The sequence below is a fragment of the Lissotriton vulgaris genome, chromosome 3_1, assembly GCF_964263255.1.
Source record: "Lissotriton vulgaris chromosome 3_1, aLisVul1.2, whole genome shotgun sequence".
In the NCBI taxonomy this organism is placed as follows: Eukaryota; Metazoa; Chordata; class Amphibia; order Caudata; family Salamandridae; genus Lissotriton; species Lissotriton vulgaris.
Genome location: NC_141689.1, coordinates 191,441,296 through 191,465,773, shown reverse-complemented (window position 1 = coordinate 191,465,773; position 24,478 = coordinate 191,441,296). Strand labels below are relative to the sequence as shown.

The window sequence follows — 24,478 nt, the reverse complement described above, 5'->3', positions numbered from 1 at the left end:
CACTTGCTGCAACGTGAGCATATGGAAGTGCTCCGAGAGTATGTACCAGTTTAGGGGCCTGAGGTCCAGGATGGGCCTGAGGGATCCGTCCTTCTTGGGAATCAGGAAATACAGGGAGTAAACCCCTGTTCCCCGCTCTTGCGAAGGAACGAGCTCTATTGCCCCTTTTTGCAGCATGACTAGAACTTCCTGCTGCATCAAGGTCAAATGCTCGCCTGACATAGGACGGCTTCTTGGGGGTATGTCCGGCGGAATGGAAGTAAGCTCTAGACAGTACCCGTACTGGATAAGGGACCTCACCCACCTGTCAGTGGTGATGTTCTTCCACGCCGGCAGGAACTGCTGGAGTCTCCCCCCAACCGGTGTTGTATGGTCGGGGGGCAGTGACAAGACGTCACTGCTTGTTGGTGGTGGTGGACCTGGAGCTATTGTTTCCACGTCCTCTGCCCTTGACATTATTGCCTCTGTAACCACCTCTACCCTTGTTGTTGTACGGGGTCTGGGTGTTACTTTTGTAATACTGCGTGGATTGGGATGCCTGCCCCCTTGTGGTGCCTCTGGAGTTTGAGCGGCGAAAGGAACCACTCCGAAACTGCTGACTTTGTAAAGCCCCCATTGATTTGGCAGTTTCCGTATCTTTTTTCATTTTTTCCAGGGTGGCATCCACCTCAGGTCCAAACAGGTGGTCAGGATTCACTGTTTGACTCAGTATCGTAGTTTGGATGTCGGGTTTGAACCCTGAAATTCGAAGCCAGGCATGGCGTCTAAGCAACACACTGGTGTTGATAGCCCTGGAGGCTGTTTCTGCCACGTCTAATGCACATTTGATGGATGCATTTGTAATGAGTTTGCCTTCCTGAATCAGCATCTCCCCTGCCTCCTTGTATTGGTCAGGTAAGTGTTACAGTATGGCCTCTAAGGTGTCATAATGGGCCCTATCATAACGTGCAAGCAGGGCTTGGGTGTTAGAAATTCTCCAGATATTAGCTGCCTGTGCAGCAATCCGTTTGCCTGAGGCCTCGAAGATCTTGGACTCTTTGTCTGGGGGAGGAGCGTCACCAGTAGTCTGAGAGTTCGCCCTCTTCCGAGCGTTGGAAACAACCAAGGAGTCTAATGGCAAGTGTCCCTTGATATAGGTAGGATCCGTCGGCGCCGCCTTATATTTCCTGTCGATTCGAGGGTTGACCACACGCGCCCGTGTGGGCTCCCTGAAAACTTCCGTTGCATGTTTAAGCACACCTTTGAGCATCGGCAGCGTTTTGACTGTCTTCTCAGCCACAGAGAAGGTGTCGAATAAGAAGTCCACATCCACGGGGTCCGAGTGCAGCTCGACGTCGTGGTTAGCCGCAGCTCGCTCGATCAGAGCATTAAAGGCCGCCGAGTCCTCCGTCGGGGACGTCTTGGCCGCAAAGAGTTGCGTGTCCTGACCCGATTGCGGGTCCTCCGTGTCGCCTCCGGCGGACCAAGGGGCACGCTCCTCCTCCGGATCCGAGTACGCCGGATAGGTGTACTCGGCATCGTCTTCGTCCACATCACCTGCGGGGGAATGCGTTGGCGAGAGTCCCAGGGCCTGTGGGGACACAGGTTCCACCAGAGTCGAAGAGTCCCTTTTGTTTTTGAGAGGGATCTTGAAATGCTCCAAGCCGGCTCCGTCGTGATCTTCCTCTTGAGGAGAGACAGTTTTCCGGTGTTGGCGTCGATGATTACCTCACGACGTTCTTCCTCAGCAAGCGGCTGGAGCCGAAGCTTCGACGCCACCAAGGTAGCTTTCGGCGTCAATACCTCCTTCGAGTGTCCGCCCTGTGTCGACGCGAAGGCCTTCGGCGCCGTCTTGGGTGGTAGGGTGAAACGAATAGGCGTTTGCCCCTTCGCAGGCTCAGGTGGGAGCTTAGGCGCCACAGCGTCCTGAGCGGGAACACTGTCCTTTCGGATCCGCTGCAGGGATTCCGCTACCTTCACCGTTAAGGCCGGAGAGGGCTTGACCGGTCCGACCGACCCCCCGTCGTCGAGAGCCTGATCGCCGGCAGCCACCTTCTTCGGAGCCGACGCCCCATGGCCATGAGCGTCGTCGCCCTGCCGCTTCCTCGGAGCCTCTTTCGGGTCCGCGACCCCTTTCGAAGCCGACGCAGACGCGTCGGACGATTTCGCCTTCGGCACCGACCCCGAGGGCTTCGGGTCGGCCATTTTGGCGTGGCTCTTAGAGTCGGCCATTTTGACTTTCTTGGAAGTTGACGCCTCCAGAACCTTCTTGACCATCTCAACTTTCGCTTTCGGTTTCGCATCCGAGGGTGCGGGACCAGTCGGCTTCACTTTCGTTTTCTTCGAAGTAAGCGATGGTTCACAAATGTCCGTGACCGGGCCCAAAGGCGGGGACGTAGGACTCATAGTTAGATCTTGGGTAAGGCCCGAAGGCGATCCCTCGACCTGGGCCGTATGAAGGGGACTAACCCCTGAGTCTGTTTGGGGATGCTCCTCCTCCGAGCTATCTCCCATCGTGGTAAAAGTCTGATCGTCGTCCCCTACCTCGTTGGTGACTTCGGCAAAGTTCTCCTCACCCGTGTCGTAGGTCTCCCCTTCGGATGCGGGATTAGAGTCCGAACCTTGCACGTCGTCTTCGTCCTCGACAGATTCTTGAAAAATGTCATCTGGTGGGGGCGCCGCAGCTGATAACTTAGCCTGGAGCCTATGGGCTCGACGAATCTTTAAAGTCTTCTTGCTCCGGAACTTCGAGCACGCCATGCAGGCGTCTTCGCGGTGATCCGGTGACAAGCAGGTATTGCACACTGGGTGCACATCGAGGTGTGAGTATTTAGAGTTACACACCGGGCACTTCTTAAACGGAGTCCGCTCCATAGCAAGAGTGTAGTGTAGGCCCGTCCGCGCCGAAAGCACGTGGAAGGGCAGCAAGAGATCGGGGCTGAGAGTCAGAAAGAAACCCGAACGCAACTATACCGACGCCCAGCCTAAAGACCTTTTGGTCTCGAGTAGAAGTTGAACAACTATCGGTTCCGACAGAGGGAACCGAAACACATCCGAACCCAATGGCGGAAAAAAACAATCTGGGGATGGAGGCGATGCCCATGCGCACTGTAGTCCAGGGGAGGAGCCACCTATCTCGTGATACTTCGAAGACTCTTCCAGGACAACAATGTGCAATCATCCGGACCCAACACTAGGTGGCGATCTATGCACAGATATGAATTCAGCAGCCCACATGCCTCAAACGTATAATGATGAACTGCAACAACTACAGGTACCCGGGGAGGGGTGGGTGCAAGTGAATCTACATGCCAATAGATGCTTACTGGGTAAGTAACAATCAGTTTGAGGCGTGAGTGCTGTAGATACACATGTTTTGCATAGACTACAAAGTAGTATACTCCCAAAGTGGTGGCTAACCTGTAGATGTAGCAGTTTTTTTAATAAGTGTTTTAAGTACTGCTTGGCCTACATTAGCTTGTGGACGTGCTAACACATTACACAATTGTGTTTGGTAAATGTGTGTGGGGTAGAAAATGTAGTTGCCATACATATGTCAGCTAGAGGAATGTTACCTAAAAAGGCCACAGAAGCCCCTATTTTGCGCGTGGAATGCGCACTAGGGGGTATAGTAAAGGTCTTATAGCTTTAGCGTAGCAAGTTTGAATGCATTTGATAATCCATCTTGCAATACCAGAATTAGAAATGGGATTGCCTTTCTGAGGTGGAGCAAATGCAACAAACAATTGTTTTGTTAAAGTCTGTTTTGTCCTATCTATATAGTACAATAAAGTCCTTTTTACATCAAGTGTGTGAAGATCACGTTTTGCTACAGAATCAGGTTGAGGAAAAAACACAGGTAACTCAACCGATTGGTTTATATGAAAAGCAGAAACTTTAGGAGGAATTTAGGGTTGGTGCGGAGAACTGATGTACGTTGTTACAACGCATGCTTTTAGCACGCATGCTGTAACAACGCGGTTTTTATAACGCATTCTTTTACAACGCATAATACAAAGGGGTGTTGGATAGTGAAAATTTTAATTTACTATTCCAACACCAGTCCCCGTTGACACTAGGGAAGGTGTTGGATAGTAAATTTAAAGTATTCCCTATCCTTGAGCGCCCCCCAGAGTCATGCGTTGTAATAGAATGCCATTTAAAAACCGCATTGTAATAGCACTGCGTGCTAAAAGTTGCGTCGTAAACGACGTTCCCCGCGGAGAACTACCCTGTTTTTGTATAACTGAAAGAAGTGTTCTTCCAAGAAGAATGCATGTAGCTCAAAAACTCTCCTTAATGATGTGATTGTGATGAGGAAAGCAACTTTCCATTAAAGAAGCTGCAAAGGGCATTTGTGAAATAATTCAAAAGGTGGACCCATGAGCCTCTTAAGGACAATGTTGACAATGCATACTGGGGCTGGAGGAATCCTTGGTGGTATTACTAGTTTCAAGCCTTTCTTGAAAGATTTGATTACTGGAACTCTGAATAATGACAAATGTTGCCTATTCTACAAATACGCAACTACGGCTGCTAGGTGCGAACAAATAGAAGTATAAGCTTGTCCAGTTTGCTCTAAGTGTACCAGGTACAGATAATGTTTTACTAAGTAAAATCTAGAAGATTGATTTGGTTATTGCAGTAGACAACAAATCTTTTCCACTTTGCTGTGTAGCAAGCTCTAGTGGTAGGCTTTCATGCATCTTTTAGAATACAGTCTGGTGGTAGATTTAAATAACCAAACTATGACTTCAGGAGCCAGATCGCTAAGTTCAGTTCTTTGGGATTTGGATGTCTAACTTATTCATGGTTCTCTGTGAGAAGGCTGGAGGTGAGGGGCAGCTTTTGATGTGGAACTAGTGACGGCTCCAGTAGGGTGTGGTACCATGGTTGACGGGACCATGTGGGAGCTACCTGAAATAGTGTGAGGGATGTTTGCATGAGCTTCCGAACCAGACACGGAATGAGTGGAGAGGTGGAAAAGTATAAGCAAATATTCCTGACCAGTTCATCCATAGGGCATTGCCCTTTGAGAGCGGGCGTGGGAACCTGGAGCTGAAGCTTGGGCCGTTTGTGGAGAATAAGTCCATATGTGGGAATCCCAATTGTTTCAAAGTATGGAATGAGAACTTTAAGATGAAGTTCCCCCTTGTGAATTTGTTATCTCCTTCTGCTGATGAGGTCGGCAATCTGAAGGTTTACTCCTAGGAGGAGCTCTACCAGAAGATAAATCTTGTGATGGATTGCCCATCCACAAATGGTTTGAGCAAGTTGTGACAGTTGGAAAGAGCGCGTTCCTCCCTGCTTTTGCGCATAATGCATTGCTGTCATGTTGTCTGTTCTGTCATGTTGTCTGTTTGGACTAGGTGAGTTTTGCCTATTAGCTGAATTTGAAAAGCATGGGGCCCTAGAAAAACGGCCAGAAGCTCTTGATAGTTTATATGGAGACTTTTGTGCTTGCAGCTCCACTGGCCTTGTATTGTGTAATTTTGGACATGGGCACCCCAACCTGTCAGATTCCTCTGCTGTGAGCACAATCTGTGGAATAGGGTAGATGAAAGGCCATCCCTTTGATCCATTTTGTGAGTTCCACCACTGCAGAGTGATGGGTATGACCGTCTCCCAACACTAGATCGGTTAATTGACCCTGTGACGGATTCCACTTACGTGCAAAGCACTCTTGTAGGGGACGTATGTGAAGTCTTGCATGGGGTACAATTGCGATGCAGACACCATCATTCCCAGAAGTTGTATGAACACTCTGGCTGGTAAGGCTTGGTTGGACTGAAACTGTAGTATCACAGACTGAATGTTGTGAATTGTGGCTACATTGGGAGCAGCTTGAGCTTTGAGTTTCTTGAGTGGCTCCTAGGTAAGACTGCATCTGCGAAGGATGCAGGTGAGATTTTTGTGCATTGACCGTAAAGCCCAGTTGATCAAGTAGGTCTATTGTCAATTGAGTATGTCGTAGATAGTTTGGTAAGTGGTCGCTTTGATGAGCCAGTCGTCTAGATAGGGAAAGATGTGAATATGTTGTCTCCTGAGATGAGACACGACTACTGCCAGACATATAACAAATACTCTGGGCGCTGTAGTCACTCCAAAGGGAAGTACTTTGAATTGGCAATCCTTGCCTGCTATCGCAAATCTGAGGTATTTGCGATGAGCTGGGTGAATTGGAACATGAAATAAGCTTCTTTTACTTCTAGAGTAGACATAAAATCTGCGTTCCGAAAAAGTGGAAGTACCTGCTGAAGGGTCACCATGTGAAAGAGTCTTGACAGTATATATTGGTTTAACTTTCCGGGATCCAGAATATGTCCGAGGGAACCGTCCTTTTGGGAATCAGAAAATACAGAGTAAATCCCTGAACTTTGGTACTGTACTGAAACCGATTCTATAGCTCCTTTCAGTAAAAGAGATTGTACTTCTTGTTCGAGAAATTGCAGGTGTTCTGGAGACAATTTGTGAGAGTGAGGTGGAATGTTTGGGGCATTGCTGGTAAGCTTCAGGCAATAACCATGTTGGACAATTCCAATCATTCATTTGCCTGTTATAGATTGCCAAATGGGGAGAAATTGTTGACGTTTCCACCCCCCCCCCCCGACAGGTGTGGTCTAGTGGGGGCGGGGATATTGGGTAAGTCACTGCTTATTAGGGGATGGAGGTGTGTTGCCCTTGCCCTTACCCCTACCCTCTGAGCTGTTCCCTCTAAACCCTCTTCGAAAAAAGCCTCTTGATGGAGGGGACTTATTAATACATTTGTAGGTGGAGGAATTCTGATCTGAGGGTGTGGTTTTGAACCCGCTCGGTAAAAGGAACAACAAAATGAGCCTCTGATTTGACCACTTCAGTGTCCTTTTTCATTTTTTCTAATGCCTTATTGACGTCCACACCAAAAAGATGTTTCTTATCAAATGGTGTGTTTAGAATGAATTGTTGGACCTCTGGTTTAAATCCGGAGATCCTTAACCAAGCATGTTTCCTAAGCAGAATGCTAGTGCTGACCTCTCTGGCTGAAGTATCAGCAGCATCTAGAGCACACCTTATGGAAGTATTGGAAATTAACTTTCCGTCATTTACCAAATCTTGCGCTTTTGTTTTATGCTCATCTGGGAGATATTGAAGTAATTGCTCCACTTCATCCCAGTGAGCCCAGTCATACCTGGCTAAAAGGTCCTGTGTATTTGCAATGCGCCAGTGATTGGCAGCTTGAGCAGCTATGCGCTTGCCAGAAGCGGCCATTAACTTGGACTCTTTATCTGGTGGAAGAGCTTCCCCTAATGTTTGGGAATTAGTCCACTTATGAGCATTGGACATTGCAAGTGAAACTAGTGGCAACTGGCCCTTTATAAATACTGTATATGTTGGGGAGACCTTATACTTCTTGTCAACTCTAGGAGTCGAGATGCGTGCACGCATGGGTTCTTTGAAAATGGCATCAGCGTGTCTCATCGTGCCCTTAAGCATATGAAATGTTTGTTACGACCTATGTGTGGATCCTAAGGTCTCAAACAAAAAACCCTCCTCTAATGATTCTTGGTGCAGTGCCACCCCATGATATTATGCAGCCCTGAAAATGAGCTCTTGATATTAAACATGGTCATCTGGAGGAGATGGATTAGCAAGGTAAAGGTCCAGGTCATTATCTGCAGGAGGATCAATTGTGTAATCCGCCCATGGATCTACTGGTAAATGTGTACCCCCCATCATCAATATCATTGTCATCATGATGAGATAGTATAGAATCCAGAGGTGTTATTTGCAAAGGATATGAAGGTGGAGGTGGATGAAAAGGACTGGTAGAAACAGACTTCTTTTTTGAAGGAATCTTATGAGTGTCCTCTTCAGGAAGCTTGCTTCTCTGAGGTAGTTTAGTATGAATATGACCTGTTTCAGGGTTGATAAACAGTCTTTTGCTTAGGATCTGTTTTCGGTGGAACAATGTCTGAATCCACATCTGGAGGGACATCTTTCGGCTCCGGCATTTTCAGTACCAACGTGGGCTGGCCTGTAGTACAGAAGATATCGGCTTCGAAGGCTGTTTGACTTTCAGCATGGAGGGTATAGGGTCTGAGACGGATTTGTGTTTCGAAACTGAGAGCTTTGGTTCCAAGGAGTATTTTTGCCGACTCTGTAACAAGCCGGAAGGTTTGACTGGATGTTTCGGAGCTGGGCCTTGAGGCGGGACTTCGGAAACGTCGTCTCAGTGCAGGTGCAGACCTTGGCCAGAAGGCAAAGGAGAAGCCGAAGCCTTGTGTTTTTATGGGCAATTTGGAGGGGCAAGGGGTCTTCCGTACTCGCGTCACCTTGTCCCTGCGGCAGTTTTTCGATGGTGAGGTTCATTTTGAGCTCCGAATCGGAGTCCTGCACGGAGGCTTCTTCCTCCTCTGCCACTGATGCACCATCATCTTCTTGAACTGATTTTTCACCGAAGATGTCTGAGTGTCTTTGGCGCTCTGACGATGCATCGCCCTAAGATGAGCGAGACGACCGCGAAGAGTGTTCTTCAATGGAAACGATCTGCAAGCATCTCAATCTTCTTGCTTGTGCTTCGGAGACAGGTACAAGTTACAACCTTTGTCTAAGTCAGTGCCTGGATACGCAGAGAAGTGGGAAATGCGTACAAAACAATACTGTTGAGGGTACAGAGGATTGCGCGTCGAGGGGAACCTGAAGAATGGTTTTGAACCGGAGCTCAACAATACACGCCCGACCCAGATAGCAAAATACCACCCAATCTAACAATGAGTCTATGACCATGCGCACTATAACCGAAAGGAGGAGTCACCTTACCTCATGACTAGGAGACTTCTTCGAAGAAAAACAACTTGCAAACAGCCAGACCTAACACTAGATGGCAGGAGTACGCAAAGCATGTGTATCTACAGCACACATGCCACAAACATGATGTTGCACCAACCATGGATACACATGGCCTCAGCCAGAAGCCTATTTGTGATCAAAAAATACACAGTAACTTTGGGCATGCCCAAAGTAGGTGCATAAATGTGGCTTCAGGGGCACCGCACTTCGAGCAGAGCTGCTTCTGTTCATGTCTATTTCGAGCAAAAGTCATACATCTGCAGTGTAGTATGATGGAATCAAGCAGTCTGAGCCTGGTATTTCCCATAATCTTTCATCAAACTGGTTACCTTGCCACATTTGAGGTGACTTCCTCTTCACAATCCTCATATTACTATTTACTGTTAGCTGCTGTTTCAAAATGTAACCCGAGTGCTCTGTATGTTTAAAATAGCCTCACTCCTATTTATGAAGGCTATTATAAGGGTTAGTTTGAGTGAGGTCATACTTGCTTTCGAGAACAAGCCCAATGTATCATTGGCACCTCAATGTGATATACTGGTTTGCAGGAATTGACCCTCTGTGATATTAAAAGTCATTAAGCCTCCTAGAATGTGTTAGTCTGTTATTGTTCATGACTCATACCAGCAATTGCCTACCTTCCAGTAGATTACAATGTCTACTGCTGCTTTGTGTCTTTATGAGAACGAATGACCATAGATCATCGCTTGCAGTTGAGGTGGGGGGGGGAGCGAGGGATCGATCCCTTCCTGGCGCTCAAATTCATTCATCCCCCATCTGGTTGCCTGCTGGTTGGACACTACATATCGTGTGGGGTGCAAATGGTGCTCCCGCCCCTTGGGCACAACAGAGGATCAAGAGACGCCCGAAGAACAAGTTACTTACCTTCGGTAACGCTTTTTCTGGTAGATACTATATCTGCCTGTGGATTCCTCACCTTGTGAATATCCCCCTTGCGTCAGCAACGTTCGGAAATTTTCTTCGTAGCACGCCGACGTGGGCGACGTCACAGGAGCACGGCATCGCGCGCGACTCCGTCTGACGTCACCGACCCCATAACAGGCCCACGCCGGCGTAATGACGTCAGTTCCGCCCTTTTTTCCGTGCCTTCGAGGCACACGGACGGACCAACGATAGCAAACATGCAGATATACAATGTACACAGTACATATAGAACTAAATCAATACAATAGTATTAAAACCATATATACAGAAAGACCAGGTATAGTAGAGTGGACAACGGGGAGGCGGGTGGGTCAGTGAGGAATCCACAGGCAGATATAGTATCTACCAGAAAAAGCGTTACCGAAGGTAAGTAACTTGTTCTTCTGATAGATACATCTGCCGTGTGGATTCCTCACCTTGTGAATAGATTCCCACAGCAGTCCCCACTCCCGGAGGAGGGTGTCCACTTTGCTACACCAGGAAGTCTTGGAGGACAGAGCGCGCAAAGTGTCCATCCCTCCTCACCTCGGTATCCAAGCAGTAATGCTTCGCGAAAGTGTGGAGGGAGGCCCAAGTCGCGGCCCTGCAAATATCCTCAACAGGTACACCCCTAGACAAAGCAGATGTTGCAGACTTGCTCTAGTTGAATGAGCTCTAATACCCTCAGGAGGGTCCTTACCCGCAAGGGAGTAGCAGATCTTGATGCACAGGATTATCCACCTGGAAAGAGTGCGCTTGTGCACCGCTCTGCCCTTCTTGCAGCCAGCAAAGCCAACAAACAGCTGGTCGTCCATCCGGAAGTCCTTAGTCCTGTCCAGATAGAAAGACACCGCCCTCTTAGGGTCCAGGCGATGCAGCCTCTCTTCCTCCTTAGACGGGTGAGGGGGAGGATAGAAGGTAGGAAGGGTAATGGACTGCCCAAGATGGAAAGGAGTCACCACCTTAGGCAGAAAAGCAGCCCTGGTCCTAAGAACCATCCTTTCAGCATGAATGGTCAGGAATGGGGGTTTGGAACTTAGAGCTTGAAGCTCACTTACCCTCCTTGCCGAGGTGATTGCAACGAGGAAGATAGTTTTAAAAGAGAGAAGCCTCAATGGACACTTGTGCAAGGGTTCGAAGGGAGAACCCTTTAAAAAGGTCAGCACAAGATTCAAATCCCAATAAGGAACAATAAAAGGAGTGGGAGGAAACATATTCATGAGACCCCTCAAGAATCTCAAAACCACCGGAGATTTAAAGAGAGAAGGCTGATCCGGCAAACATAGAAACGCTGATAAGGCCGAAAGATAACCCTTGACCGTGGCCACAGCCAAACCTTGCTGTGCCAGATAAAGGGCAAATTGTAAAATATTAGACAAATGAGCCTTCAAAGGGTCAATATCCCTCTCCCTGCACCAAGAAACAAATTTTGTCCACCTATAGGAGTAAACGGACTTAGTGGTGTCACGCCTGGCAGAGAGAATGACATCCACCACCTCGTGAGGGAGAGAAAAAGAACTCAAGTTGCCCCGTTCAATCTCCAGGCATGAAGGTGTAATGTCTGGAGGTGGGGGTGTAGAACCTGCCCCTCCATCTGAGAGAGGAGGTCTGCCCTGTGAGGGAGACGGAGTGGCGGGTGAGAGGATAGGTGGAGTAGGTCCGAATACCACACCCATCTTGGCCAATCCGGAGCAACCAATATGACTTGGGCCCGGTCTTGACGAATCTTCCTCAGAACCCAAGGAATCAAAGGTATGGGAGGAAACGCGTAAAGGAGTCGATCTCCCCAACTCAACTGAAACGCGTCCCCCAATGCTCCTTGCATCGGATACTGGAGACTGCAGAATGACAGGCAGTGAGCATTCTCGCGAGTGGCGAACAGGTCCACCGAGGAGTCCCCCACATCTGAAAGATGTCGTGAACAACCTCCGGGTGAAGCCTCCACTCGTGGTCGGCAGAGAACTGCCGACTGAGACTGTCTGCACGCACGTTCAGAACTCCGGCCAGATGATTTGCCACCAGACAAATCTGATGGTCCTGAACCCAGGACCAGAGACGCAGAGCCTCTCTGCAGAGACACTGCGACCCTACTCCTCCCTGCTTGTTGATATACCACATCGCAGTCGTGTTGTCCGTTAGGACTTGAACCGAACGACCGCGAAGGGAAGGGAGGAAGGCCTTGAGCGCCAAACGTATGGCCTTCAATTCCAGAAGGTTGATGTGAAACAACCTTTCTTCCGGAGACCAAAGACCCTTGACCTCCAGGTCTCCCAGATGAGCACCCCACCCGAGAGTGGATGCATCCGTTATTACTGTGGCCACTGATGGAGGCAGTTGAAAAGGCTTTCCTTGCGACAGATTGCCTTCCACGCCCCACCAAGACAGATCCGCTGCAGCTTCCCTGGAGATCTTCACTGACTCCCTGAGATCTCCGTTGTGCTGATACCACTGCCTGCGGAGGCACCACTGGAGCGCCCTCATGTGCCAGTGTGCATGACTGACCAACAGAATGCAAGAAGCCATCAGACCGAGCAGGCGAAGGACCTTCAGGACTGGAACAACCGCTCCATTGTAGAATTAAGGAATCATTTCCTGAATGTCGTGAATCCTTTGAGGTGGAGGGAATGCACGACATACAGAAGTGTCCAGTACCGCACCTATGAACAGGTTGCGCTGGGAGGGCACCAGGTGAGATTTGGGTACGTTTATCGAAAAACCCAACCTGTGGAACAACTGAGTTGTCTCCTGCAGATGATGGAGCACCATCTCCGGCGACTCTGCTTTGATCAGCCAGTCGTCTAGATAAGGGAATACAGGAATCCCTGACCTTCTGAGATGCGCAGCCACCACTGCCATCACCTTGGTGAAAACTCGAGGCGCAGTAGTAAGTCCAAACGGGAGGACCGCAAACTGGTAGTGCTGCGATCCCACCGTAAAACGGAGATACTTCCTGTGCGACTTCAGGATTGGGATGTGAAAATACGCATCCTGCAAGTCGATCGACACCATCCAGTCTTCTTCCATCAGCGCCAGAAGAACCTGAGCAAGGGTGAGCATTTTGAACTTCTCCTGTTTGAGATAGAGGTTCAAAATCCTGAGATCCAGAATCGGCCGAAGCCTGCCATCCTTCTTGGGAATCAAGAAATACCGGGAGTAGCACCCTTGACCCCTCCTCTCCTGCTCTGGAACCACCTCTATTGCACCCTTTCGAAACAGTGCCAGGACTTCCTCCTGCAGGAGAAGCAGGTGGTCCTCCGAACAATAACCTTGGCAAGGAGGGTAAATGGGAGGGAACTCCTGAAAAGGAAGTGCATACCCATTCTCTACGAGATTGAGAACCCAAAGATCTGATGTAACCGATTCCCAATCTCGTAGAAAGTGAGTAAGCCGACCCCCTACTGGCCCTACATGATCCAGAATGGTGGATCTAGGGCTGCTTTGCTGATGCGGGTGGGGGTTGGGCATTATTGGAGGAAGTGGAGGAAGAGGAGACTTGACGTCCACGTCCACGACCCCTCTGTCTACCTCTATAGGACCTATATAGAGGGTTCTGCTGCTGCTGCTGTTGTTGGCCCTGCTTGAAGGGACGAAAAGAAGATTTACCAAATCCCTTTAATTTTCTAGTCGTCGACCCTCTCATCTGCAGACCCAAAGATCTTGCAGTGGCACGGCTGTCCTTAAACCTCTCCAAGGCCACATCAGCCTTCTTTCCAAAGAGGCCAGTTCCTTCAAAGGGCAAGTCCAGCAATGTAGACTGCACATCCGCTGAGAAATCAGATGACTTTAACCATGCGGCTCTCCTGGTCGCAATGGATGAGCCCATAATTCTAGCAACAGAATCCACAGTGTCCATGCCACTTTGAATGACCATGCGGGCCGCAGCCTGAGTGTCAGAGATCACCTCATTAAAGTTTTTCTTATCCTCCTCAGGAAGTTTCGATGACAATTGCTTCACTGAATCCATCAGCGCGTGCACATATCTACCTAAAAGGCAAGTAGCATTTGATGACTTAAGAGCCATGCTCCCAGAAGAGAAAGTCTTCTTCGCAGACTGATCTAACTTCTTAGACTCTTTGTCAGCTGGCACTTGAGGAAAAGAGCCTGCAGCCCTATTAGAGCAAGCCGCCTGAACCACAAGACTTTCCGGAGATGGATGCGTAGAAAGAAATGCGGGGTCATCAGGAGCCACCCTATAGCGCCTTGCAATAACCCTTGAAACTGCAGGAGCAGACAACGGCCTCTTCCAAATCTCCTTAATTGGATCCGTCAAGGCATCAGTAAATGGCAGTGTAGGCTCCACAATCGAAGGAGAATGCAAGACTTCTGTGAGGATGTTGGGCTTGTACTCCACTGTGGGCAGCTTTAAGCTAAGAAGGTCAGCAGCCTTACTAATAACCACGTGATAGGGTGCCACGTCCCTTGATGGTGCATCAGAAGTCGAAGGCAGACCCCACTCGGGAGAGAGTTCCAGACCACTAGCATCCCGAAGCTCATCGAAATCGTCATCATGATCAGGAAGCTTGCCTTCTTCCACATCAGAACTTTCATCATCTTTTTGTTCAAGAAGACGCTGAGCTCTTCGCCTCGACCACTCCAAACGAATCGAAGTCGACGGATCCGGTAACGACTCCGACGGAGCCGGTTCTGACGTCGATCGAGGAGCCGGAGCAGGAGGACGAGAGTCATGAACAGGTGTGGTACCTCGATCTCGACTGCGAGGTCGATCCGGAGTCGGCGAAGCCGCATGCGGAGTCGAAGACCTCGGTGGAGCCGTACCGAGCCATGGTGAAAGAGGTGCCGGCAAGAAAGGCATAAATGGAGCAGGGGCGTACGACTGAGGAATACCCAGATTGTACGATAATGGACCCATGGGGCCACCAGGCGCTCCAGTGGGGTACATTGCCCTAGAATAAACTCCAAACATCGCATTGAGAAAATGCGAGGGATCCTGTCCAGGACCAGGAAAGGAAGGGTACGGACCTACCGGATGTTGCAATGGAGGCCGCCCAGACACATCCTCACCCTGACCTTCTGGGTTCACAGGAGTCTCCGCTGAAGCCGCGACATGAGGAGTCACCTCTTCTTCTACTTCATGCTCTGAGGAAACCGGCTCCGGGTCCGGCTCCGGCTCCGGAGAACCTTCCCTTGACAAAGCAGGCGAAGGAGAGACAAAGTCTTTACGATGTTTGTGAGACCTTCTCTTCGAGTCAGAGGATTCCTTCTCCGAATGATGTTTCGAACTGTGCTTCCTCCTCTTATGCTTTCTCCTCGAGGAGCTCGAAGCATGTCCGGAAGCCGACTTAGATCTAGACCTAGATCTTTCTCTGGACTTTGACTTCGCTTTAGACCTCGAGTCCTCTCCAGACCTTGAACCAGCTCTGGATCTCGACGCCGATCCCGACTTCGACCGAGACCTTTGCCTCGACTTCGATCTTCGAGACGTCGATCTCGAATGTCGTCCAGAGTCCCGTTTCACCTTCGCCAAAAGCAATTTTGCTTCACGCTCTCGAAGCGCCTTCGGATTCATTTTAAAACAGGAATCGCAGTTCTTGACGTCGTGACTCGAACCAAGACACCACAAACAATCCTTATGTGGGTCAGTGATGGACATCATGCGGGCACAAGACCTACATGGCTTAAAGCCTGTTTTCCTCGACGACATCTCCGGAGAAGAACCAAGTCGTAAGAGAGAAACGGTGACAACTATCAAACAGAAAGATACTAGGTATCGCTGAAGATCCCGAAAACCGTTAGCGTCGGAGACGCGGAAAAAAGGGAACTGACGTCATCACGCCGGCGTGGGCCTGTTATGGGGTCGGTGACGTCAGACGGAGTCGCGCGCGATGCCGTGCTCCTGTGACGTCGCCCACGTCGGCGTGCTACGAAGAAAATTTCCGAACGTTGCTGACGCAAGGGGGATATTCACAAGGTGAGGAATCCACACGGCAGATGTATCTATCAGAATCGGCCATCACCCACATTGGATAGGAAGAGGGGGGAGAACTGACTCCCTTTGGTGGGCTCCCCTTGCTTGCGGTGTTGTTCAGCTCTCTCCTGGGGGGGCCCCCTCAGTGGATGTGGCCCTAGATTGAACTTCTTATCTACCGCTTAGGAGCAGCTCTGCCCAGTGGGTCTCTAGTGGACTGCAGGCATACCTGGGGGGACCACCTTGCTTGGTGAGCACCCTCCTTTCAGTTTTGGGGTCTTTCGCTGTGACCTGCTGTGGGGGAGGGATCCCGTTCTAGTTTTTTGCGGTTCACCCTGACTGTGGAGCACGGTGCCTCCAACCTGCGCATCCCGGACATAGTTCTGTCACGTAAGAGAGAATACTTTGACGCCCTTGTTGGACATCGGGTGCCCTCCTGACCGAATCCCAGGATGACCTGATCACGTAAAGGACAAGACACCAACTCTGCGTTTCTCGCCACTCTGCCACTACACCTCACGGGCTGGCTTCTTTCAATCGCTGGGCTCACGGTCCCCATTGATCAATCAGACATGCTTCCTAAAAATATAGCCAATAAAGACACTGAATCTGTCAGGGCTCGTGACAATCGGTTTACGTCCCTCTTGTCTAAAACAAATGCTCAGTTGCAGGAGGATCCTAACTCTTCAGCTACGACATCAGAGAAGTCCAGCTCAGAGGTGCCAATTATCAAGGCATTCATGGCATCTCTTCTACAGAAAATAAAAGATGACATCTGTTCTCTCAAACTGGACTGCAGGACATAAGTCGGGAGGTCACGGTGATCGGTGGAAGGGTCGACGATCTTGAACACACCATGGACACTAGAGTACAGGACCACACAAATCTCTGGAGGAGAATGATGGAAACAGAAGAGCAAAATATTACCCTACAGTTGAAGCAAGAAGATCTTGAAAATCTCAGCAGGCGAAACAACCTGCGCATAGGGGGGCTCCATTGGGAGCGGAGGGAAAGGACACTTTGGCATACACAGCAGAACTCTTACAAGCCATTAGAGAGAATGAAGAAGCTTCACCGCCTATGCTTGACCGAGGCCACCGGGTCTTTGCCCCACGCAATCGGTCTGACTTCATTCCAGACATTCTTACTAGAGTCCATTACTTTGCAGACAAGGAAGCCATTTTGGAAAAGGTGCAAGGAATTAAGGCAGTTTCATACAATGACCTCTCGATTTAAATCTTCTAAGACTTGGCGCCCGCTACGCTTCAACAGAGCAAAGATTTTAAGCCAGTCACGAATAAGTTGAGAGACCTCAATAGCAAGTATCAGTGGGACATCCCTCCGCCCTGATGTTTACCTGGGAGGGCAAACAGCGAGTCCTTCGTTCACTAAGGGACGCAAAACAGCTTTTACAACTCCCTTTGGCGTCAGAGGGAGAGGACCGGTCTTCACAGCGAGAACATCGAGATGGGCCTCTCCGTCCGATATGGTCCACAGTTATGCCTCCTAGATCCAAAAACCGCATGCAGGAACTTGAATCTTCCCAAGTTAAGCAAGACATCATTAGCCACATTTGTTATTTAAGTGGCTCTTCTTCTCCAGCTCGATGGCCAAACCATAAGGAATACAATACCCTGGCTGTGCTAGCTCTTGGACCTGCTTTTGAGACCCTTACCTCTAGTCTTTGATTGTGTGAGGCTCTAGTTCTTGGACATAAAGTCTGGATTTCTCCTGGTGCCGGCTGAAGCACTGCATATATCTGACGGTAACAAGCAGATCTCTTGCAGAGTAACTGTGCCGCCAGAAAATGTCATCTCCAATATTGCAGCAGGTTTCCTTGGGGATGGCCCAGCAGATGGAGCAAATATTGCTGTCCCCAACATTGCCACAGGATGGTGGTGGCGACGGCCCACAAACCTTTGTGTGACTGCCACCACCCCTCCCTCAAAGTCTATTAGGAGAGTGAATTTCAGGAATGGCCAGTCTGCGTGACACTGGGCTTGTTGATAGACTGACATGGTTTGGCACAGTTGGCCAGCTGTTGAATTTTCTATTTACTTTTCTTTCCCAACATATTGTTTTTTGTCCTTGGATGCGCTGTTCCTATGGGCCGGGGGATGAGAGTAACTGGGTGTGTTTTGCTGGGAATTACTTGGTCATGTCCTGCTAGTTTGGAGCCCTATAATGGCCCTATAATGGCCCTCTAATCTTACTGATTGGACGTGAGGCTTGGAGGAGGGGACGCAGGCTTATGGTCTTATTGTGAGGGCTGCGAGGGACACATTTTCCTTTTGGAAGTATTATGACTAACCTTATTAAGTTTCTTTCCCTAAATGTAAAGGGGCTGAACGCCCCTAACAAGAGGCGTCAGGTGTGGCGCTATCTACTCCACCAAGACCCTGATTTCATTTTCAAGCAAGAGACTCACTTGCTTCTGTTATTCGACTTATGTCCCACCCCAAATACCCCACTCAATATTGGGCCTGCTCCACTTCTAAAACCAGGGAGGTGGGGTTGCCCTTTAAAAAAAAAACCTGATTGGCATGCGATGAATCAAAGTTACGACAGACTAAGGTGGAAGGTTTATTAAAGCACACATGCCTTGGTGTAGGTGGTCTTACACCTTTGTCAACATAGATGCTCATTATCAAATTCAGGATGCTTTTCTACGTCTAAACCTCAGGGAACACCTGCAGGCAGTTGTAGGAAACTGGCTCTATATATACTACACCAAAGTGAGGTATAGTGTGTATAGCGTCCAGGTGATCCCAGAGGAGGGCAGAGGTTAAAGTTGGATAGAACCTTACTCTCTATTTGTGGTAGAGTGGTTGAGCAGTAAGGCAGTATCAGAGGACAGTGTTAAGCATTTGATGTACACACCCAGTCAGCAAATGAATTCACACACTCAAGGACTGAACTTTAGACCAATTGTTTTTGTATGAAAAATATACGGTTTTATTTTAGAACCAAGCCAGCCTGGCCCAGGAAAGCATTAAATACTTTACAGTAATAAGTTGCTGAATGTGAACAGTTTGAAAATGCAATAGGAATTGTACTTTGTTTGATTTACAGGGGATTCAGTAGTTTGCAATACTTCGCAAATCCAGTACATTGGAATGAATAGGCTTTTTTCGTAAATTACAAGTAAGTTACTTTTTACGTTACTTTTCATACTCAGTGCCGGATACCTGGATTTAGCACTAGGACATTTCCTTCAAAAAGGTAAGTAAATATGTATTGGTTATTCGTGCGATTTTTAAAGACTATTTTTAGATTTCAAAACTCCACACTTAAAAACTTTTTGAAAGAAAATTGTCAATGTTATCCTATGGAGGAAAAGTAGGTTATTGGTTCAAAGCAAAGTAATCAACTGTGGGAGTTAAGGTTCAGGGGTTAGACTCCGGAGTCCCCCAGGGTCAGTGATGCACTCTGGTAACACCCTCAGCAGCACAAGGGCAGCCAGGTTCAGAGTGTTGAGGCCCAATGTTATGCTATGAAGGATAGGGGGCTCCGGTTGGTGGCAGCAAGCAAGCCAGCTACATGGCTGTGGGAGCAAAGCTCCGGGGTTTAGCATAAGGCATTTGGGGTTACAGGTCAGCACAAAAGATGCACCCTCAGCAGCACTGGGGCGGCCCGTTGCAGAGTGATGTTTTGGCGTTGGGCATCCTGTTTGCTATAGAGAGACTCCGGTCGAAAGAAACACTGCAGGCTCGGGGACGAAGATCTTCTGGGTGCGGCGACCACTTAGAGGGGTACGTTGGGATGTCTTGGGTTGGTTAGGCACCGTTGGTTGGGGCACACAAGGATGTGGGGCGTAGGGTGCAGGGATGCCTTTTGGCGTCGGAAAGTCTTACCCGCTCTTGGTCGTGGTAGAGAGGATCCTCTGAATTGAAGCTGCAGGAGTAGGCTGGGATCTTGAGGCTGGTCTGGGGTCTTCGAATTTCGGGTCACGATCGCCGGCGAGACCTCCTTGTCGTGTATTTCTACTCAAGCTCAGGCGGGTGCAGAGTTGGCTGGCTTCGCGGTGTCTGGCCAGAGCCAGAGGTTGCAGTTGAAGAAATTCGGTGTTCACTGGAGAAGCAGTCTTTGGAAGTGAAGGCAGGCAGGTCCTCCGGGGGTTTAGAGGTTGCTGGCTGCAGGACACACCGGGATTTTGCAGGAGTAGGTTCGAGGGGGGACAGGCCGGTAGGGCTGGCGCCAAGTCAATGGGTGTCGTCCTCTTGTTTGCTTTGCGTGGCTCTTCAGGTCTCATCTTCTTTCTTGTCGTTTCTGGATCTGAGCAAGCAAAGTTCAGGGGTGCCCCTAAATACTAGATTTAGGGGCGTTACAGGTGGGTAAAAAGTAGGGACCAACGGGTCCCTTCCTTCCCTGAGATGGGTACACCCACCATTATGCTACCATCCAGTTGAGGGGGGGGGGGGGGGGGGTGATTGGCGGCGGAATGGATGTGCCTGTCCCTGGTTGGCTTAGTCCCCCCATCTTCAAGATGCCGTGGACAGAGTTGTGCTTCATCCCGCCTCCCTCACCTGGGGTGGAGTTGGCAGAGTTGGGCACACTTCTCTTCGTCACTTGCTTTTCCAGCCGGTTCTCCAGCCAAAAATGGGGGTCAGAAGCAGCAAGTGGCCTGGGGAAGCTCAAAAAGGCGGCAAGCCTTTGAAGCTTCCCCTTAGTGAACCCTGCCCATCCTGGGGAGGAGGCTTGGCACCTCGTCCCAGGATGTGCATTGTTTCAGGCCCCCGAGGGCAGCAGGCTCTTGACCCAGGGTCCCAGAAACATGCCTGGTGGTGGCAGCTGAAAGCCTGGACACTAGAGGTGGGTTCGTTTTCAGGGTGCATCTCGAAGATGCCTGATGTGTGCATTTTTTATTAAATCCCACACTGGCATCAGTGTGGGTTCAATGTGCTGAGAAGTTTGATACCAAACATTTCAGTTTTCAGTGTAGCCATTCTGATGCTGTGGTGTTTGTAATGACAAACTACCAGCACCATATACGATTAATGGCAGCTCTGCACTTACAATGTCTAAGAATGGACTTCGACACTGTAGGGGTACAGGGCTCATGCACCTGTACCCTCACCACTAGTATAGTGCACCCAACTAGAGGAGAGACTGATCTATGCCAGGGCAGTGGGTTGTAGGCATGGCACACAGGGATGTGCGCATGTCAACTCTTCACTTTGTTCTGCACCAAAACACGCTGCCTGCAAAGGCAGTTTGTGAGTGTGGTGGTACAGGACCTCTAAGGGTGGCACAATAAGTGCTCCAGCCCTTAGAGGCCGTCTCTGGTCACAGTGCCCTGGGTACCTGTGGTACCATTAACCAGGGGCTGACCTGCAGCCAGAGATACCAATTGGGTTTAGTTTTGGGGAAAGAACGAAGACTCTGGGAACCTGATTGGGTTTCTGTTGCAGTAACCCCCCCACTTTTTGCCAGACTACTGATGCACTTTTAATTGGTATGCCCTGTGTCTCTGCCACTTTCCAACAGCAGTTACAACTCCAATCATTCTCAGGGGGATTTCACCCCTTGAGGTCCTCCAGGTTCCTGTGGATGTGGCAGATATCCGAAAAGAGATTGAGGCCTTCTTTCTTGCTAATAACCTCACTGACACCTCTGAGGACACTAGATGGGATGCCTTTAAAGCTACCATTTGGGGGGTCATCACGTCTATATCGATCGCCAGGACGGAGAGGCTCGACTAGTTGAAACCACTCTTTCTAGAGATATTAAAATCTTAGAACGTAAGTATCACCAACAACCATGCCTCCGCAATAAGTGGCTCCTTGCTGAACTTAGAGGCCAATTGCGCTTGCACCGTGCCAACAAGGCTGAGAGACTCATACTCACTCTTGAGTAGAAATTCTAAAAGGGGGGGATAAGGTCTGGAAGTGTCTGGCACGGCGACTACGAGCGCAAACCGCAAGAGCTCACATCGCTAAACTCAGATGCTCAGATGGCACATGGGCTATTTCGGTGGCAGATAAAGGCCTGGAATTAGAGAATTTCTACAGGGCTCTTTATGAAATGGTCCTTGTTCTCCCGAAGCGGTTACTGCTTTTCTTAATTCTTACCCTTGGGATCCTATTGATGCCCACTTTACGAAACTGCTGGAAGACCCCATTACTTGAAGAAATTGCTATGGCTCTGAAACAGCTCCCAATCGGTAAAACCCAGGATCCTGATGGGTTGCCAGTCATTTTTTACCAGGCCTTTTACCCGCAGCTTCGAGACCAATTGCTCCATCTTTTTAATAGTTTCACAGATATCGCGGGTCTTACCCCAACAATGTCTGAAGCAGAAGTGGTACTCATCCCTAAGCCAGCTAAATACCATTCCCCACACACGTCATACCACCCTATCACTTTATTAAGCACCAGCGTCAAGATCTACACAAAAATCCTACCAAATCGCCTTGAGCCTCACCATCCGGGTCTCATTGATCCCAATAAAGTGGGGTTTACCTGCCATCGTCAGGGAGTAGACAATGTCAGCCGAATAGCCCATCTTGTCGAAAAAGCATGGTACAGAAATATTCCTGCCTGTCTGCTGTCCCTCGATGCGAAGAAAGCATTCGATCGAGTGGACTGGGAATTTCTTAAAGCAGTCTTACGGAAGGTGGGGTTGGGACCAGGGATGGTCTCCAAACTGATGGCGCCTACCCACTCTCCTAACCAAAACTATCTGAGTAGGAGTTAAGAAATCGGTTTTTGTTTCCACCTTCAGCACCTCCTCACAGCAGTAAGGTGTACTGTTTTAAAGTATTGGAAGATTCTTAACTCAGGAATCTGAAGGTGGAAAACCCGCTGTTTTCCTTTAGAAGCCAAAATTCGAAAGACCTCCTGATACATACAAAACAACGGACACCACAAAGCGCAGGGAACCCTATCACTTCTACTGGGCTCCCACCTGTTGTAGGTCACTTCAGGTGTGAATCATGCAGTATTTGTCACCTGACCTCAAACACCAAAAGTGTTGATATTGGACTACCGACCCCATGGGAACAAAGAAAACATACCAGTTGTAACTCACAGGGCCTGATTTATCTTATCACTTGCCCGTGTAGTAAACAATACGTGGGGATGACTAATAGGAAAGTGAGGACCCGCATCACTAAACACCGCAGCACTATTAGATGTGGCAGATCTAATACGCGTTTAACAACTCATTTTAAGGATGCAGGTCATTCGGAAGGGGATCTCAGGTGGACACTTATTGAAAAGCATATCCTCAAGGCTCTGATACAAATAGGGCTCTATTTGTGCATGAGCAGAAGTGAGTGTTTCGCCTTAAGAGCCACCTGTATGGCTTCAACGACGACATCCCCTGGTACTCACTGAGTAAATGATTTTGTTACCATAGCGTGCTCACATGGGTTGATAATACTGATTAATAGTTATGTAGCCCCTCTAGACGCACGCATTATGAATGATGAGGTCAAGACTTTCTGAATAAATAGCGTATAGACCCTATTAGCCCAGCGTGTACATCTCTCCTTTACATGACAATAAATACCCTGAACTTCGGTTATAATAAACCAAATATTCTGTGTTCCAAGAATTCATTTAATGGGAAATGAGTATTATCTGTGGGACACTGGTTAATAATTGATCAGTACTATGCCCCCGCTTATGGACCTTTTGGGTGAGGTACAAAATTCAATAACTACCGTTTTGGCTCGTGTTTCATACTAGACTAAATATCCACACTTTCTACGACAATAATGAACTTACATGGTTTGAGGATATCCAATGGCACATAGATTAAATACATTAGCCATTTTAACGGCAGGGCAGGGTGCACAGGCACCTAGAACCCTGGGTAATGTGGCGTGACTTTAGCTAAAAAAAAAAAAAACATTTCCCAGCATGCCATGGAGGCGGCGCTCACAAGCACGAGACGTCGGTGACGTCATGACGAGTTTTGTGTTGCGCCGCCACCCCCCCTGCATTACTTATACCCTGGTGACATCAGGCTCGTTCATCGCCGCGGCGTATCAGAGGGGCATTACTTGTGTTGGAAAGTGGAGTGGTGTGGCTCCCTGGTTAGAGGCCGCAGACCCGGAAGCAGAGGACTGCCCGGGACCAGGGTTCAATTCCCAACGCGGCAGGGTCGTGGACCAGTGTCAGCGGACTCGATAATTCTTGCTTCGGTGCCTACTCTAACCAGGGATCACACTCTGCAACTCTGGGCATTAGCTTGCCTCATCTCCACAACGGCCCCCCCCCCATACACCGGGGATGCCTGGCTTCACCTTGGAGATACCCAGCAGGGATCATCTCACAGGGAAAGCCAGGACGGGTTCCCCAGTGGTCTACAGCACTGGGACGCCCCATTGCTGGGGTAGCCATGCGCTTTACAAGACAACCTAACATAACATAACAAAGTCTCTTCGGAACAGTAAGGGGCCATACACTAAGGATTGGCTAGAGAGAGTGTGGGTCACGAAACACCCCTCCCCTTTTCAAGGGGAGAATGAAACCAGAAGGAGACGCGTGACTGACATGCGGATCGTTAGAACGTGTAATGTGATGGGTTTGTGTGGGCTGAATGACAGCTCTGCCTTGACATATAATACAATGAGCGGTTACCACATACGGCCTTCATGCATCTTTTGTCCATATGACGTTATGATATGAAAATTCGGGGAGGTGGACTGGTGCTTGGGACTGTTTAAGTGTGGACATGTTAGAAAAAGGACCACGCTTACACTTTTATCTAACATATTCTCCATACAAATTAAGATACTGTTAGAGATATACTGCTTCCCCCAAATATGGGGGTAAATTACAAATATATGTCTCTTTGCTTTAATGTATCTAA

General features: G+C 49.0%; 1 protein-coding gene and 1 pseudogene across 4 annotated transcripts in view; both read right to left on the bottom strand.

The window, feature by feature from the left end:
• The window catches only part of UBAP2 (ubiquitin associated protein 2), a 1,436,418-nt gene that overhangs the window by 443,219 nt on the left and 968,721 nt on the right, over nucleotides 1–24,478 (bottom strand). The window lies entirely within an intron of this gene.
• The window catches only part of LOC147726203 (uncharacterized), a 94,744-nt pseudogene that overhangs the window by 3,590 nt on the left and 66,676 nt on the right, over nucleotides 1–24,478 (bottom strand).